Source organism: Mastomys coucha, unplaced genomic scaffold (assembly GCF_008632895.1).
Source record: "Mastomys coucha isolate ucsf_1 unplaced genomic scaffold, UCSF_Mcou_1 pScaffold16, whole genome shotgun sequence".
NCBI classification, from domain to species: Eukaryota; Metazoa; Chordata; class Mammalia; order Rodentia; family Muridae; genus Mastomys; species Mastomys coucha.
The window spans coordinates 82,151,892-82,171,664 of NW_022196898.1; the positions used below are offsets into that span (position 1 = coordinate 82,151,892).

General features: G+C 37.2%; 1 protein-coding gene and 1 pseudogene across 4 annotated transcripts in view; both read left to right on the plus strand.

Moving 5' to 3' along the window:
* The window catches only part of Tacr3 (tachykinin receptor 3), an 84,662-nt gene that overhangs the window by 48,381 nt on the left and 16,508 nt on the right, over positions 1 to 19,773 (plus strand). The gene's annotated exons all lie outside the window — the stretch shown is intronic.
* Positions 5,083 to 6,189, plus strand: LOC116093811 (annotated as a pseudogene). The gene has a single exon (XR_004119845.1). The product of XR_004119845.1 is annotated as a ubiquitin-like-conjugating enzyme ATG3 pseudogene (transcript).

The window sequence follows — 19,773 nt, forward strand, 5'->3', positions numbered from 1 at the left end:
TCTCTCTCTCTCTCTCTCTCTCTCTCTCTCTCTCTCTCTCTCTCTCTCTCCTCATTTTTAATGGAAGCTATATACTTCTCTCATATAATAGGTTCATTCCTTCCACTCCCATACCCCCAACCTCCCTTCTCCAATAGATCCACTCTTCCTCTAAGAAATGACAGACAAACAAGGCAAAACAAGATATACTAAGACAAGGCAAAAGACTGGACAGGGCATCCTAATAGGAAGAAAAGAATCTCAAGAGAAGCAAAAGAGACATACCCCCACTCCCATTGTTAGGAGTCACAAAAACACCAAGGGATCTTCGTAGTCCAATACATATATTTCTAATGTAGTTAAAAATAGTTTAAAAATATGGACTGTGTTGGTACAGGATAAATGCATAGCATGCTTTAAGTTATTATTGAATGTCATAGAATATAGCAGAAACTTACAGTAATTGGGCCAGCTTCAAATGTTTGCAGAAACACATGGCACAATGTATTGAGTACAAGTTTAAAACCCTTTTAAAATGAATGAAAAGTGTTAATGTTAACATTGGATATTTTGTTTTATATTTGTTTTGTAATTACAAAAGGCAAATATAACTTTTAGTATTTGTTAATGTGATTTTTAAAAGTATATCCAAATTACAAAGGAAATCACATAATCACATAATCACATAATTGTATGGACTTTAACTGGACATTATATGCTTCACACTCAAAAATAACCTATTACATTGTCTGTAATTATTACTGTCTGCAATGTTTCATTATATTAGGCATGCTCCTATTTATGGGTTTATATTGTGAGGATAAAGGCATCATGTGACAGAAATGTCAGAAGGTATAAAACTTCCCATTTATTTTTTAAAGAGAAATCAAAAAGAATACTCACATGTTGTTGTATTGATCTTCACAAAAGCCCTATTGTGACACAGACCTGACAAAGATTGTTTTGATATATTCAAGAGCTCAGGAAACTAAGACTCAGAAATCCACACATTCCTATCTCTTGAAATCAAACTTCCATTCATGCTACGGAACACAAAACAATACTCTCTCAACTACTATGGACTGCAAAGTACTTGTGGCTACCCTTAGCTAATCTCTGTGGTGGATTGAACAGGTTTTCCCCCACAAAGATTCAAGTGTTTGAATGCTTGGCCATAGGAAAGGAGGCTATGAGGAGGAATAGCATTGTTGGAGGAAGTATGTCACTGTGTAGGTGGTCTTTGAGGTCAACTATGCCCATGCTCTGCCCAGTGTGCAAGATAGTCCCCTCCTGCAGAAGACAGTCTCCTCATCCTGCCTGCAGATCAAGGTTTAGAACTCTCAGCTCCTTCTCCAACACCATGTCTGCCTGCATACCACCATGTATCTTACCATGACAATAATGGACTGAACCTCTGGAACTGTAAGCCAACCTCAATTAAATGTTCTCTTTTATAAGAGGTGCCATGGTCATGGTGTCTCTTCACAGCAATAAAACCTTAACTAAAACAATGGGTATTTTAGTATTTGACATATGTATATTTAAGGAATGATTAAATTGAGCTAGGTAGCATATTATATCTACTTCATTACTTTTATATACTTGCCTCTTTGGAATTTTTATCAATTTTGAAAAGTACAATATAATAATTTTAACTATAGTCACTGGCTGTACAGTAGATCTTAAAAACACATTTTTTATCTAATTGAAACTTTGTAGCCTTTTACTAATAAGTCTCTGTTTCCCACCCTCTTCTCACCTCCAGTGACAAATACTCCACTCTTAACTTCTAAGTTTGACTTTACACACACACACACTCACACACACACACATACACACACACACATACACACACATAGACAGGAGAGATTGTATGTCATTTGTCTTCCCATAGCTTGCTTATTTAACCTGGTACAATATTCTATAGTTTTCTAAAATAGCAACGTATTTTTTTCACCAGGATAAAAGTATTCCATTGTGTGTCTACTACTTTTTTTTAAAATAATTCACGGGCTAATGTATACTTATGTTGACTGTTTATCTTGACTGATGTGACTAATGTTTCAGTGAGGTAGGAATTCCAAATCCTAAGAACGCTTTCAATTACTTTGTGTGGGCATGTGTATGCATGTATATGTGTGCATGTGTGTACATGTATGTGTGTGTACATACCTCCAGAAGTAAAATTGCTAACTCTAGTTTATGGAGACACCAACATACTATCTCTGTAATACTGTAAAAATTTATATTTGGACTTACATCATACAGAATTTGCTTATCTTCACATTGTTGATTTTAATCTTTCTGTAATAACAAATGTGAGGTCATAATTCCCTATGGTTTTTGTATCACAGTCACTGATGATTAGTGATCGGATACATTTTAAGCTAAGAAAATAATCTGGGGACATAATAGTACATGATATTAAATTAGAACAGTCATAATAAGAGACGAGTGAAAAAAGATATATGTACCAGTATTGATATATAATGAGCTTAGAAATGAACCCACACATGCATCATCAAATTTCCATCTGGATGTTCCTCCCCCTATTCACTCACTCCTATCTCACCCCTCTAGCATCCCCCTATGCTGGGGCATCAAGCCTCCCACCCCTCCCATTTATTTCAGATAAGGCCATCCTCTACTACATATGCATTTGGAGTCATGGCGCCCTTCCTGTCTACTCTGGTTGTTGGTTGTTGGTGGTCCAGTTAACTTATATTATGAGTACTTTTATTATGTTTACATGCACGTATGCACACACACACTACAGATTTAATTTAGTATTGCTTTGCAGGTCAATGTGTTTGGGCTGATGAAGGAGTGAGGAGAGAGGGGATGGAATGGGAGGTTTGTGTCAGGATAACCTGGAATGGGGATATCCTTTGAAATATAAACAAATAAAATAATTAATTAAAAAATAAATAAAAGTGTTCATAAAAATTTCCATAAGGAAAAAAATGTTCTTTTCAAAATTGACTGATGAAATTATATCCACACGCCAAAACAACAAGGAACTGGACCCTTACATAATATCATTCACAAAATCAGCTGAAGAAAATCAACTCAAAATGGACTGGAAACAAAAGTTTTGGAGTTGAAACTGAATCTTCTCAGCAAAATTGTAGCAGAAAAGCTTCAGATAATGGTTGTTTGGATAATAACTTCTTTATTTTCTGCCAAGAATAGATGTAATAAAAGCAAAAATACACAATGAGGACTTCACTTAACCGAAAAGGCTTTTTGCACAGTAAAAGAGGGAAAGATAAAATATATACTGGGTGAACTGGAAAACCCTTAATGTCCTAATTTGGTGGCCAGTTAGATATAGACACAGAGAGATGAAAGTGGATCCCTTTGTCCCTCTTATTCAGGTTGTCATCTTATCATCTTGTCATCATGGAAACTCTAAGTTCTCTTACAATAGCTTGACTGGCATTCTACAAGACTGACAATGTTCTGTACTATAGGAAAATAAATCTCTTGTGTTGACATTCTTTGGAAGATTTCAGCTACTTGCTTATCAGCCTCTGTTAGTTCCTTATACTCGTTCAACTCTTTCCTCTATCTGCCGTCCAAATAGCTGAATTACTGAGGGGGTTAGTCAGAGCAGATTCTCACTCTTCACTCTCCAAGTGACTTAATTCATCTTTCCTGATGTAATTATTATGTTAATGATGGAAAAACACGTATGGTTCAATCCAGTTCTTCCTTTGTAACCAATGTATTTACACAGCCAGCTACACACTTCATGTCTTTGGTTTGAGGTTTTCATACATATTTTAAACTCATAAAATATTAAAAAAAAAAAATGACCTCTGATTTTTAGTCTCCATGCCTGGCATAAAAATGTCTCTCTTTGCAACATCCCAGACATGAGTAAGTAGCATGTATACTCACCAGCAAGCACAGTCAGAAAAGAGCAAATTCAGAAAAGAGCCAATTTGGAGCATTTTCTCTTCTTTCTAACCCACATCCAAACCATCACTAGGTTCTGTTGACTATCTTCCCTAGAAATATCAATCATCCCTTTTTCTCACCAACCCCACTGCAGTTCTTATCCCAGACACTTCAACTTTGAGCCAAGACTATCAGAGAAATCTTCTCAACCACATTCCTTAGGGACAGCCTTGTCCTCAAACTCATTGTCCATGAACCAAAGTAATACTCTTAAAATGCACATTCTCATGCAATCTGCTTACAAATTTTGAGTGGTTTTATAACATATTTAACAAAGTAAATCACACACAGTGTAATCTCTGAAAAATAATGTATAAGACCCCAGGGACTCCTGTTATACCTTACTCTTCCAACTTAAAATTTTGTAAATATATCATTCCCACAGCACACTTCCAGTACGTTTGCTCCATGCAGCTTTTGTCCTGTTAGTTACTCACATTAGTGTTAGGCCCATAGTGATGTGAAAATCTTTTCTACCAAGACATTCTCTAGGTTTCAGATGAATGTTATTTCCTCCAAGAGCTCTTATACTGCATCCCACTGTGTACACATGTATACTTTCTCTAAAGAATTTATCATGAATTTAAATGCATTCATATATTTATTATTGAATAATAATACAGTATCTTTATTTGGGAAGTATTGTAAGAATGTTTTTATTTCTTTTTTTTAATTCATTACTGTATTCCTAGAACTGGCCTTTGCTACTTTAGAAACACAGCATTATTAGGAAATAAATTATAATCTAAGGATATGTTAGAAAAATCATATAGAAAAATAATAGTTCATTTTTAATATATGCTCTTACATGGCTCACACACTTATTCTTTCCAAGTGCCCAAATAACCCAAGACAAAGGGGTAATAAAGAGTAATTGAGGAGCTTGGGGGCGGGGGGGGGGGCGGAAAACGAAAGACAGCTTCTAGAAGGCCAGGGGCTGCGCGCGCACCCGTCTCTCGCTCAGCCCGCTGGGCCTCTGCCATAGCGGCCAGGTGACAGCTGGGCCTGGCCTCCGTGTGCCGCCGCCCCTCCCCCACGGTCGGGCCGGTGCCGCTGCGGGGTTCGATGCCAGTCGGGCACGTCCAGGGCAGTTTTTGACTCCCTGGCCCGAATTGCGACAGCCCCTCCTTGCCCCATCGCTGCCCCAGTCCCAGGATGCAGAATGTGATCAACAAGGTGAAGGGAAAGGCTCTCGAAGTGGCGAGTACCTGACCCCTGTCCTCAAGGAATCAAAGTTTAAGGAAACGGGTGTAATCACCCCAGAAGAGTTTGTGGCAGCTGGAGATCACTTAGTCCACCACTGTCCCACATGGCAATGGGCTACAGGCAAAGAATTGAAAGTGAAAGCATATCTACCAACAGAGAAACAGTTTTTGGTAACCAAAAATGTTCCATGCTACAAACGGTGTAAACAGATGGAATATTCCGATGAATTGGAGGCTATCATTGAAGAAGATGATGGGGATGGGGGATGGGTAGATACATACCACAACACAGGTATTACAGGAATTACTGAAGCAGTTAAGGAGATTACACTGGAAAGCAAGGACAGTATAAAACTCCAAGATTGCTCAGCACTGTGTGATGAAGAAGAGGAGGAAGATGAAGGGGAAGCTGCAGACATGGAAGAATATGAAGAGAGTGGACTGTTGGAAACAGATGAGGCTACCTTAGACACAAGGAAAATAGTGGAAGCTTGTAAAGCTAAAGCTGATGCTGGAGGTGAAGATGCTATTTTACAAACGAAGACTTACGACCTGTACATCACTTATGACAAATATTACCAGACACCACGGCTATGGTTGTTTGGCTACGATGAGCAACGACAGCCTTTAACAGTTGAGCACATGTATGAAGACATCAGTAAAGATCATGTGAAGAAAACAGTGACCATTGAAAACCATCCTCATCTCCCACCACCTCCTATGTGTTCAGTTCACCCATGCAGGCATGCTGAAGTGATGAAGAAAATTATTGAGACAGTTGCAGAAGGCGGGGGAGAGCTTGGTGTTCATATGTATCTTTTAATTTTTTTGAAATTTGTTCAAGCTGTCATTCCAACAATAGAATATGACTACACAAGACACTTCACAATGTAGTGGAGAGAATGTAGAGTCTATCCTAATTACTGCTTCTGATTTTTAAAGAATTAATACATAGATGTGACCATTGACCATATTTACCAATAATTTCTCTAATAATGGGACTTATATGTTTATGCATTAAATAAAAACTGTTCTACTACCAGCCTTATTTGTTTAATTAAAAAAAAAGAGTAATTGAATTTAGCTGTAAAATATTTTGAAACATCTTATTTTGTTCACTCGAATAATTTTGGGGTTCATGAATTGGACATAATGCAGATCAACAGTGGTGGTGTAAGGTACTGCTAAATGACTCTTCTTTCAGTTAAACTGCTTGTGCCATGATTTGTAGGAAGCAGATAGTTTTATTCAATAGATATTTATTCAGCCTCATGGAGTCTGGTAAGTTCTAGAGACACAAAGATGAGTGATATGTGCAGCCTCCTCTCAACTGGAGGAAGAGAAACCATTTTTCATGTTACCAAATACATGTGTTAGAAAACATAAGAGTAACATGCTGAGTCCCTTTAGACAATGCCTGCACTGCCTGAATAAAGAGGCAATTGATTCAGATTGGAGACCTGAGGAGCCTTGAACAGGAGATGACTTCCCTGTGACAAAGAATGGCAATCATGGATACCAGGGAAAATATGTGGGTGCACATCACATAGCTTTACTTCACTGGACCCTGTAGAGAAGTCACTTTCTTTTGAGTAACCAGTCTAATTTTCTACTGGATTCAGTGCAGGAAAGGCTAATCTTAAATATTCTATATTTATGCAATTTCAAAAGGCAAAAAAAATTTGCACTTTGAAGATGAAAGGCCAACTTCAAAAGCACATAGAAGAATTAAACAACAACAATAAAGTCTAGCCTCTACCCACAAAGAAAAATTACATTGAAGCAGTAGTTGACTCAATATTGTATTTTATACCACAACATAATTGATCATACTGTGTTTCTAAGAGAATTAGCTGACTCAAAATCACTAAGAGAAAGAGGTGTGACCTGTATGTTCTGTGTAAGCCTGAACAGTACAGTCTCTTTTAAAAAAAAATGTTATTTTATTTTATTACTTTATGGTTTGGGGATATTTTGAACATATGTCTGTGTGCCCCATTTCTGCAGTACTCACAGAGACCAGAGGAAAGCATTAGATCCTTTGGAACTGGAGGTACAGAGAGCTGTGAACTGCCTTGTGGGTGCTGGGAACTGAACTCAGGTCCTCCGGAAGAGCAGCAAGTGCCCTTGGCCATTGAGCCATCTCTGCAGCCTTATTCCAGAGTCCCTATTTCTTTGCATGTGGACCAATTGAGAGTCTCCATGTTAATGGAGATTGTTAAAGAAGAAACTTGTCTGATGAGGACAGACAGATGCTCTGATCTATTCAAGTTAGATGAGGTGGAAAAATTTTAATAACCAGAAATGGTAGGTAACATCATGGAGACAGTATTTTCCTGACACAACAAGGCACTAACCCATATGAACTCAAAAGTGCTTTGATAGCATTCATGAGACCTGCACAAGGTCAAGACAGGCAGAATCCCAGCTCTGACAATGGAAGGTGTACACAAAATCCTGCCATTCACTAGGGAGCTACTGGCATTTGACATCTCTAGGAGAGAATCACTTTTCTTTAATGATGTGAGCCCTGGTAGGAAGACCCCATTCACAAGAATAGATAGGAAACACAAACTGAAATCCACTGAGGAAAGAAAAAAAAATAGAAGACTCAATGTCGAATGAAAAGGGAGAGGAGGGAAGAGGGGGTTATTATAGGAGTAGTTAGGGGAGGGGCAAATTCATTCAAAATACATTGTATGAATTCTCAAAGAATTAATAAAAATACATTGTCTTTAAAGGTTAAAATAGAACTAGATGATATCAACATATGGAAAAACAATCTGTGATTCTGATGCATGGTGTCAGCATAGACTTTCTCTGCCTGTCTAAGCAGTTTTGAACTGAAAGATCTCTCCTTGCACTCACACACACACACACAGAGAGAGAGACACACACATGCACAGAGAGAGAGAGAGAGAGACAGAGAGAGAGAGAGAGAGATTGTAGCCCTCTTCTCTTTTGCACTGTCTGTTAAAAGAAAACAAAAAAAGGTAAATGAATCCCATCTTCCTTTTTTGCATCTCAAGCTGTGATAGGAGCTATTTATCTGGAACTAAACTAGTCCCTTCAGAAAACCCTCTGTACGGCTTCCGTTTATAATGAGTATACATGAGACCGTCAAGGACTTACAGCTCCTACCCATGTGCCTTCAGATAAATGAATAATGCATAAGATATGGTGAGTGCAGCCCCTATTTCGCAGTCTTCACTCGGAGAACTCTTGTTTACCCTCACACAGATTTAAACTCTTCATCAACCTTGAGCTGCCCACACCACCTCAACTGCTTTTCTCAGTTATGTCAGACTTGCTTACAGTTTCAGAGCTTTATCCATCATCCTCATGGTGGGAAGCATGGCAGCATGTAGGCAGGCATGAGAGCTGAGAGTTCTATGTCCCCATCTGAAGGAAGCAGGAAGAGACAGACACTGGTCATGGCCTGAGCATTTGAAACTCGAAAGCCCACCGTCAGTGACACACTTCCTTCAGTAAGTCCATACCTCCTAATCCCTGTCAAGGAACACACTGCCTAATGACCAAGCATTCAAATATATGAGCCTACAGGGGTGGGGGTATTCCCTCAGACCATCAAATCTAGCCCAGACTGATGTCCCAGTACTCCCAAATAGAGCCCCACTTCTATTTTCACTTTCATATAATATATATTCCATGATTGTAGTTTCCCTCCTGCCTCTCTGCTAAGATTTTTGTTCTCTCTCTCTGGATCCTTTTTTTAGCTTTATGACCTACAAACACACATATACATATAATAGATAAAATGCATATATACCTATATTATATGCATACATAATTTAAATCTTATTTCCTATAAATAAGAGAAGATGTGTACTTGTCTTTTTTCAGTGTGACTTATTTTGCCCAACATAGACAATTCCAGTTTCATAACATTTTCCACAAATGCTGTGACATCATTTTTCTTTGTTGCTAAATTAAATGCCAGTGTATACATATACATTTCTTCATTCACATCAGCTGGTTCCATATCCCAACTATTGTGAGTTATAGACATGGATATGTAGATATCGCTGTGTTTTGCGGAGTACTACCTCGGTAGTACAGCTAGGTAGTTCAACTCTAGCATGATAGTGGCTGCAACAGTGTGCATTGCCAACTATAGTGTGTCCTTTCCTCCTCATGCCTTTGTCAGAGGTTACTGTCATTCTCAATCTTCACAACAGCCTTTCTGACTTACGTGCGGTAGAATCTCATGGCAATTCTTTTAGGTTTGTTTTCAATTAAAGTATAGTAACATCATTTTCCCCATTTCCATTGCTCTCTCAAACATTTCCCTTGCTCTCCCTTATACTACCTCAAATTCATAGACTCTATTTTCTTATTGATATACATTATATATATATGTATGTATATATATATATATATTCTTAAATATGTAAGATAATTTGATCACACTATATAATGTTACATACATGCATATGATTCCAAAGCTTACCACTTGGTATTAGACAATAAATGTGGATACTTTTCCCTGGGAAAGACTATTTCTCCCGCACTCATCTTCCCTTAATTGCCTAAGTTTCTTTGTCTTTGGCTAAGACCACGTGACATTTCCATATTGCCATGTCCATTGGTGTCATCCTCATCCAGGTCTTCTGTAGGCAGGCATTTTGATGAGACTTCACAGGTGTAGCATCTCTGATACTTTTAGATTTTTTAGATTTTCCTTTATTTTTAAAATTGTATCATGATTATATCATTTCCTCCTTCTCTTTCCTCCTTCTAAACCCTCCCATAGATTTCTTTCTCTTTTCTTTCAAATCCATGGTCTCCTTTTTCATTAATTGTTAAGTGTGTGTGTGTGTGTGTGTGTGTGTGTGTGTGTGTGTGTGTGTGTATGTTAAATATACCTGACTTGCTCAGTCTGTACAATTTTATTCATAAGAACGTTTTAAAGAATGGTATTATATACCCAACAAAAAAAGAAAAAAAAAGAATGGTATTTGATATTGAATAATGAACTGGCATGGTCTTCCCTGGAGAAGTGTATTCCTCCCACTTTCTGTATAGTTTAGTAGCCTGTAGTTCTATTCTTCCCACTCTCTGTATAGTTTAGTAGCCTGTAGTTCTTTGTGTAGGGTTGATGGCTCATGGTCTGTCACCTGTCTATTCTGGTATGTCTACTGTTATTGTCCCTGTTGCAGTTATGTTGGTGGCACTTTATTTGTGTAGCTTCTGAGAGAACTAGGAAATACAGTGTCACAGAAAACTCCTCATCCTTGGACTCTTACCATCTTTCTGTTCCCTCTACCAGTGTTCCCTTCGGCTTAGGAATGGGAGTTGTTTTGCAGGTTGTACTCATTGTACTCCACAACTCTGCATTTTGATTAGTTGTAGGCTTCTGTAATGGTCTCCATTTGTTGCAAAGAGAAGTTTCCTTGATAAGGAACTACACTTATCTGTGTGTAAACGGACAAATATTTAGAATGTAGTTAGGAATTATATTGGTTCCAGTAAAGTGGTGGTTGTAGGTTCTTCTTCAAGGTCTATGACTTCACTGGTAGTAGGTAATTATCTTGGTTTCCAGGACCAGTTTCAGTTTTCTTCATGTTGAATGGGCCTGAAGTCCAATTTAAAGAGCTATTGGTTACTACTGAGATATGTGTTCCACTACTCCACCATTAGAGTTATCATGTTATGATGGTCATTATTGTAGTTCATAGGTTCATAGCTGGTTAAGACTATAGGTTGCTTCCCTCCTTTGGAAGCTTGCATGGTGTCTTCAGACACCAACTATTCCTCTGGTGGGAGGCATTCAACTCATTTCCATTTCAGGCGTCTCTGAGCCCTGTGTCTGAAGTGTATGATATCTTCAGCAATAGGAACTTACCTTCCACCTCCGGGAGTCAAGAACAACAGCAACAGTCTAATAGTTTGGGAATTTCTTGGACAACCCTAATCAAACACTCAAAAGATGGGATTTCTGTTAGGTGGTGTTTAGCTATTGGAGGGAGCATTATCAGACCAGATAAGAAAGTTTTATTTATAGAGTTATAGTTTTATAGTTATATATTCCATGTTTCCCCCAGAAGTTTCAAACTTTCTGATCCTGTAATGAAGCTTTGATGCATTCTAAACTGATTCCTGTGCAGAGTGAGAGATAGATCCGGTTTTATCTTTCAACATGCAGACATCCACATCTAGAGGCTGTCTTTTTCTAATGTGGTTTTTACACTGTTATCAAGAACTAGGTGGCTGTAGCTGTCACTACAATTATCTATTCTATTAGATTGGCCTGTATGTCTGAATTTGTGCTAACACTATACAATTGGGTTACTATGACATTATAATATAATTTAACATCAGGTGTTCTCTATGAAATCAAGAACCTTTCTCTTTCTGCTTAAGGTCAACTAGTTATTCCAGGTTTTATTGATATTTGACTCCATATGAACATCAGGATTTCTTTTTCCATATCTTTAGGAATAGAATTAAGATTTCAATGGTATTTGTATTGACCCTGTAGGTTTTGGTAAAATAACCACTTACATTATTGGTTTTGCCAATCAATAAGCACAGGAGGTCTTCCCATATTCTAGTGCCTTCAAATTTTTATCCTGTGTTGTAAACATCTATTATAAAACCTTTCTTCTCCTTGGTTAGCTTTGATTGTGTTTTGTTTTAGCAATTAGAGGCTCTTTTTCTGTTACTCTCTACTTATTCATTATTGGTATGTAGAAGGCCACTGATTTTTGTATGCTGATTTTATACTGTAATAATTCAGTAAAAGTATTTATCAGATTCAAGAGCTTTTTCTGTGGAGCCATTGGGGATTTTCAAGTATACTATAGTATCATTTTCCAATAGAAAAAAATTTCTTTCTTTCTTATAAGTATCCCTTTTACTTCTCTTGATTTAATGCTCTAACACAAAGATCTATAAGAGGGATAGTAGTGAACACTGCCTTGTTCCTGATTTTTTTAGTAAATTCTCTGAGTGTTTCACGAATTAGTATGATGTTGTTTGTAGACATGTCACATGTCGCCATCTTATGCTGAGGAATGTTGACCCTACTCCTAGTTTCTTCCTGATATGTATCATAATGGGGTGATAAAACTGTCGAAGACCTTTGTTAAAGATAGTCAGATAATCTTATTATATCTGTCCTTATATTAACTTTTGTGTTACTCTCAATTTATTGTTTTGCATTCATGGAATGATAACAAATACTCACAGTGTATGATGCTATTGTGTTCTTGAATGCAGCTACAGGGTCTTTACTGAGAATTTTGTATACAGATCATCAGAGAAATTGGTCTAACCATGTTGTTATTATTGTGTCCTTATCCAATATCAATACAGGAGTATTGCTGGCTTTGGAGAATCATGTTGGTAGTGTTCCTTCGCTTTCTAGTGTATAGAATACTTTGAGAAGCATTGGTGTTCATTTTTATTTAAAAGTTTGGTAGAATTTGGGGGTAAACCTGTCAGTCATAAATTGTTTCCTCATTATCAATAATCCTTCTTCTATGTCATTCATATCATTTTGGTTTCATATATGTCTTTAAATTTATTTTTTTTCTGTATTTTCCAGTTTGGGGAGTATAAATATTCAATGCACCCTTTAATGAATATCTGCATTTCACTGGAATCTATTGTAACCACCTTCTTCTCATCTCTAGTTTTATCAATTTCAGTTTTTTCCTTTTTGGTAGATTTGGCTAGGAGCTTGTGAATCTTGTTTATTTATTCATAAAACTTTATTTTTGTGCATTGTTCTTTTGTCTCTGTGTCATTAATTTCTTCCCTAGTCTATAACTATTTTTTCCTCTGCTGATTGGGAGTTTGACTTCTTCCCATGTATCTAAATATTTTAAATATAACATTAGGTTAATTATTTGAGATTTTTCCTGACATTTTACTATAAACAGAAAAAGATATAAGCTTTCATCTTTAGAGCTGCCTTATCTATACCACAATGGTTCTAGGAGACTATGCCTTCATTTTTATTTAATTTGCTGATTTTTTTTTAATATCCTGTCTGATTTCTTCAAAGATGTACTGACTGATCTTTCAAAAATGTTGTTTATTTCCAAGTATTCGTGTAGTTTTTCTTGCTACTGAATTCTGGGTTTTGCACTGTGATCTAATAAGAAAGAAGAAATTATTCTGAATCTTTTGTATTGGTTAAGAGTTGATTTGTGGACCAGAATGTGGTCTGTTTTACAAAAGATCCCATGGACTGTTGAAAAGAATATATATTCTGCCCCTGTTGGATGAAACATCTCTAGACGTCTGCTAGGTCTTTTTGATCTATAGTGAAACTTAAGTCTGAAGTTTGTTGTCTTTTAGTTTAGAGATCTAACTAAAGATGAGTGTGGGGTATTAAAGTCCTCTACTAGCTTTGTGTCAGGATTTATCGTCCTTTTTAGTTCCATTACTATTTGTTGTGTAAAATTGGATGCCCCATCCTGGTCTACCCAGAGATACATGTCAGCCAGAGCTATATAATGTGACCGTATCTCAAAAAGAAAAAAATGGGATCCCCAATATTTAATATATATTTATAATTTTGCATCTTCTTGATGAATGATTCTCTTTTATTAATATATACCAGCCTCCTTTTCCTTTCCTGCATTGTTTTGGCTAGAACTCTGGTTTTCTGGTATCAGAATAACTATGTTGGCTACTTTTTGCCCTTCCACTTGGTAGATTAACATAATTTATTAAAAGTAATTATCTTATTTATTTACATTTCAAATGTCCCCTTTTCCCAGTCTCCTGTCAGCAAACCTCCCACCCCCTACCTGCTTGCCTTTTGCCTCTAAGAGGGTGCTCCCCCACCCACCCACCCACTTCCACCTCAACCCTCTAGCATCCTCATTCACTGGGACAACAAGCCTCCACAGGACCAAGGGTCTCCCCTCCCATTGATGCCAGATAAGGCAGTCCTCTGTTACGTATGTAGCAGGAGCCATGGACAGACTCATGTATACACTTTGGCTGATGGGTTTAGTTTCTGGGAGCTTGGAGAGGTCCAGTTAGCTGATATTTTTGTTCTTCCTATGAGGTTACAATCCCCTTCGGCTCCTTCAATCCATCCCCTAACTCTTCCATTGTGATCCCGAGGCTCAGTCCAATGGGTGGATGTGAGTATCTGTATCTGTCTTAGTCAGCTATTCCAGGCTCCTGTCTGCAAGCACTTCTTGGCATCAGCAATAGTGGCGGGGTTTGATGTTTGTGGATGGAATGGGTCCAAAGGCGGGGTGGTCTTTGGATGGTGTTTCCTTCAGTTTACTCTCAATCTGTGGTTGTATTTACTCAAGAGGCATGCTGCTTAACAAAAACCAGATAGCTAGGTCTTGTTTTATAGCCCACTCAACCAGTCTGAGTCTGTACTGGTGAGTTGAGACCATTTACCTTTAAGGTTAAAGGTACTGAAAGAAGTTCGCTAATTCCTGATAATTTGTTAATTGTTTTGTGGTCAGCTGCTTTACTGTTCTTTATCATTTCCTCTCCTCTATGACTTGTATGCATTCCTTCTTTGCTCTGCTTTGTAAATATTCTCCTCTGAAATCCATTCTTTCTTCTGCTTTCATGATAGAGCCTCTCCTCCTCTTTGTATAATATCCTTTTAAATGTCTTCTACAGTGCTGGGGATTGACAGCCATGATCTACCTAACTTTGTGATTGTCCTGACTCTATTACTCTATCGATTTTAAGAGGCAGATTTGCTGAATATTGCAATCTTGGGAGATTATTTGCTTCCAGGCCTTGAACTGTACTGTTTGATGCTTTCCTGGCTTTTCAAGTTGCTGATGAGAGTTCTAATATCGTTAATGAGTCAGCTTTGGTAGTTGTTAATATTGTTTCTTTGCTTTGTATTTTTGCACTTTGACTTGGTTATGTAGAGGTTCATCTCTGGACCTATGTTTTGGAGATTCTAAATATCTTTTGTGTTTGAGTAATCACTTTTTTTCTTTAGCATTTGAACATTTTCTGCTATAATTTCATTGAATATATTTTTCCTCATAGAGGAAATATATATATATATACATATATATATACATATATATGTATGTATGTATATATGTATATTCTCTATTACTTTTTAAACTGAGACCTTTCTTATATTCTAACTATTCCTAGGTTTGGCCTCTTGATCATGCTCTAGAATCTTAAGATATTATGGTCATGGTCTTCTATTTCCAAGAAACTACCAAGATGAGTTTCTATGGTGATTCTCTAAAGGTATACAGGAACCAGATGGTGTACAGAGCAAAGAGATAAATTAGTACTGGATTTCATACAAGCCCAAATATAACTGAAACTATTGCTTGAACTTAGACTGAAGAGTGAGTCCTTTTATGTACTGAACAATGTGTACAGCAACACAGAGGAATAAACAGAAATTTGCTCAGGAAAATAGTAATAAATGCTTAAATAGGGGAATGAAAAATCCTTAAATAGAAGACAAAAATATTGCTGGTGCATCCTCAGTTTATTAGAGAAAAACCTAAAAGTCAAAAACCAGTGACTGACCCTGTATTTTGTCTATTACCATGTAACAAGCTAGCCATCACCATAAGTAAAGCAGAATTGTGAAGCCCATCTGTAAAACCAACACTTGGGATGATGAACAAGGAAAACAAGTGATCCATCCCAGCCTGGGATACAGAAAGATGTGTTGCCTAGACAAAACAAAAAGATGGGAAATACTCATCAAAAAATGATCAACCTCACCTGGCAAGAAATGCCCATGGCTGCATCTTGAAAGTAAAAAAACACTTTCTTATTTGATTTAAGTCCCACTCCACAAGATAAAACCATACTTAGTACCATTATCATGGCAAGAACTTATGACTAGGCAAGTCATAAGCCCTATGATAGAACTTGCCACTATTATCTTGCTAAGTAGATAGCATAAAACCAACCCTTAATTGCTTGTCATTATACCATGTAGATTAATGCATCTCTCAGTTCTCATCAGTGAATTTTCTATTTGAAGTAGATAATGATTAACATGTAGACACACAACTGGCAAAAGCACAAAAATAAAGGACCAAAGAATACTCAGCCCTAAATGGAACATTCAATCGTTTCTGCCAAGACTCAGGGATTACTGAAGAAGATAGAGTAGAGACAGTCTAACAGCCAGAGACTGACTACAAAGAAAGAATATCTCATGGACACAGCAGGGCAGCTACACATGTGAACTCAGTGTTTGTGACAACATACCAGGTCCTGTACAAACCAAGATCAAATACCAGCATGAAATCCAACCTAGATATTAAACTATTGACAATTGGTAGCCAATAGGTAGGAGAAGGGGAGACAGGTTTTTTTTTTTTTAAGAGAGTAGCTGCTAGTAAATTAGACATGCTCCACTAGAATGCTACACAGCTATGAATGCTTAAATAGCAGAAGTTTGTCATAGTTTTTAATGATACAGTATTATGTATGTGGGGAGGAGGGATTGGATCTGGCAAGAATTATAAGAGGTGGGTGACATGATCAAAACACAGTATATGAAATTCTCAAGGAACTAATAAAATTTTAAAACATATTTTACCTCCTATTCCTATTACAAGACTATGCATTTATACTCAGTTGTATAGTTTACATATGCTGACTATATACACTATGAATAATATATATTTATTACATGTTTGTGTTTATTAGTCAGACTCAAACCATCAAAAAACAGCACTTTTAAACTATATTTGACATTTAAAAATATTAAATGCCTCAAAACCAAGAATCTGTAATAATATTTATTGTATTTGGGTTTTCATCTAAAATGTATTGCTAAATGGGTTGTATTCAGATCACTCCAATACTGGTAAATAAATATATGTCTATGGCTTTAAAATCATGTAAGTTACACTGCTGTTTCCTATTTTAGTTCTTCTCTAACAACCAACATTGACAGAGGTGAATGCTTAAGTATGATCATTAAGAAGCCTCAGCATTGTCAAAAGGACTCACTTTTCAACCTGAACTCAAGTGACAGGTTCAATTTGATTTCTGAGTTGTATGAAAACCAAGACTAATCTGTCTCCACTCAGAAAACAAGCCTTCTGTGCGCTTGTCATTCCTTCTTCTATACAGGAATTAGATAGAAAACAGATCCTGTGAGGAGGACCATATCAAATCTAAAAGAGGCCAAATTGATAGGAATAGAACCCTGCTCTATTTTGTACAGAGAATCTACAGGCAACTAAATCATAAATCTATATTTCACTAGAACCCTGTAAAATACATTTACCTTATCAGTTCTTAAATTCAAATTCATATGCATATACACATTTATAAATATATATGCATATATGTTTATAAGTATACACACATATATATATATGTATATATGTACATACATATCTTACTTGAAAAATGTGCTGAATTTGAAAGAAAATCCATTCTGGTAAAGATTCTTTCTAAAGCTATTTGTACAACAGTTTCCTCCCAGTTGATACATTTCTTCCACTGAGAGAAGAGGAAACTCTATGAGACTCAGCATATAAACAGAAGATCACATGTCTAGAAGAACAGAAAGATTCCTAATGGCCCCTGCCCCACATATACAGAGGAATAAATACCTGCCTAGGGAGGCAACTGGTCAGCTGTAGATGTGGGCAGAGATTGTAACTGTGAGGAGAGAGTCCCTGAATCTGTAGACTGCTTACAAGATGTTGCAAAAGCTCCAGGGCTGCAGCCAGCTTTTGTGAACCTTCATGAATATTAGGATGGGCTTTTTATGATGTACCTGAATTTGAGGCACCACTGCTTTTGTAAGGAATACCTCTCATGTATTCCTGTTAGTAACCTCTAAAAAAATACATTGGTTCTCCAACTTGGACATTGGTACAATCACTATTAGGGGCTCTCAAAGACTCCCTTTCATGGATGAATAAACGTGTGTGTGTGTGTGTGTGTATGTGTGTGTGTTGCATCTTCCCATGAAATGTCTGCCACAGAACAGCTGTGATGCCAGACAAGTTACCTGCTTCTAAAGTACAATGGCAGAAAGGGGACATGGCAGATATACCTCCTCTACAGGGGAAAATTCAGGAAAAGATCAGAGATGGGCCCTCAAACTCTTAGCATTTTAAAATATTTATTACATACACCAGACCCTGCTTTTCATAAACAAATTCCACATTAGTTTTCCTGAGTAACATAATAATAGACTTAAAAATGCAAATAACAAGGCTCACTTTCTCAGAGTTTTGAAGGTTAGAAAGTTTGAGAGCTAGTGGAACAAATTCTATCACATTTAAATGATTGACCAAGGTGCTGTAGATCTGTGTTCTCTGGGCTGGTGGTGGCAAGGCAGCCCTGCTACCTCTCAGCTGCTTTCCTTTCGTTGTCCTGAAGGGAAACACATGCATGCCTTCCCTGGTGTGATTGCATCTCTGTCTCCAAATCCAAGCTGACCGATTCTCTACTGGTAAAAACTTTTTCCTATTTCTTCCATCCACTGAGATACCACTTTAGGTCTATGTCGTCTCCTGTAGCCACTTCAGCAAATGATGGTTTGGCCATGTCTCTATGTCCTCTCCAGAAAGCCCTTCCACACTTTTGTCATACAGACAGACAGGCAGTGGTTTATTCTTATCTATGTCCTGTTTTGCGGGAAACAGCAAGAGAGCCTAGGCCAGGACTTTAAAGTGGTTAGAGTTCCCTTAGATCAATATCCAAGTTCCTCACTCACAACTTCTGCTTCCACAGACATTAGAACATCATCTGGCTATGTTGTTTCCAGCCGACAAGAAGAATGGTCTTTCCTCCATTGTACAATAACACTGTCTGACTTTTATCCCAGAATTCACCAGACACAGATAAAATATTTGTGTAAATATTCCATCCATCATTATACATGTACATTTCTGCAACCGTAAAAGCCTTCCCTAGTGTCCTATTCTATTTATGAGTCCTCACAAAAGTTCCCTTTCATACCTGCTATTTTATCAATGGTCTCTCAGAGAAAATCCAGACTCTTGATTACATATCCTAATTCTTTTGCCCAACATCAATAGCCTAGTTCCAAAGCCTCCACACATTTTGAAAGATTTATTATATCAGCACCCCACTTTCCATGAACAAATTCCACATAATATCAGACTGGAAGATGTAAATAACAAGGGTCACCTGTCACAATTCTGAAGGTCACAAGTGTAAGCACAAGAGCAGCACAGGGTGTTTCTTCCGAAGCTGGCCTACTTGCAGGCAGCTGGCCACCTCCTCCCTACACCTTCATGCCTGGACCCATGTTTGTATCTGTGTCAAATTATTTCTTCTCAGAAAAACATGAGTTGTGTTAGAGACCTGACATCATGCTTTGTAATCAAATCACATCTGCAAAATCATCTATCTAAATAGGATCACATTTAATGACTTGATATTCAGATTTCCAGATATAACATTTGGAGGGTACATCATACAGGCTAGGACAAACCTCTGTATATTATTTGTAATTTACTGTCAGAATTCCATGAAATTAATCCATCTTTCCTTTGTTTTCATGTATTTTTATAATTCCACACATATCCTTACTTTGGATACATCTTTTCAATTATTTTAACTCATGATTTTACTAAACAGTTGACCCCAAGGCTATGTTTCCAATGAGAAAATAAACATGACATTA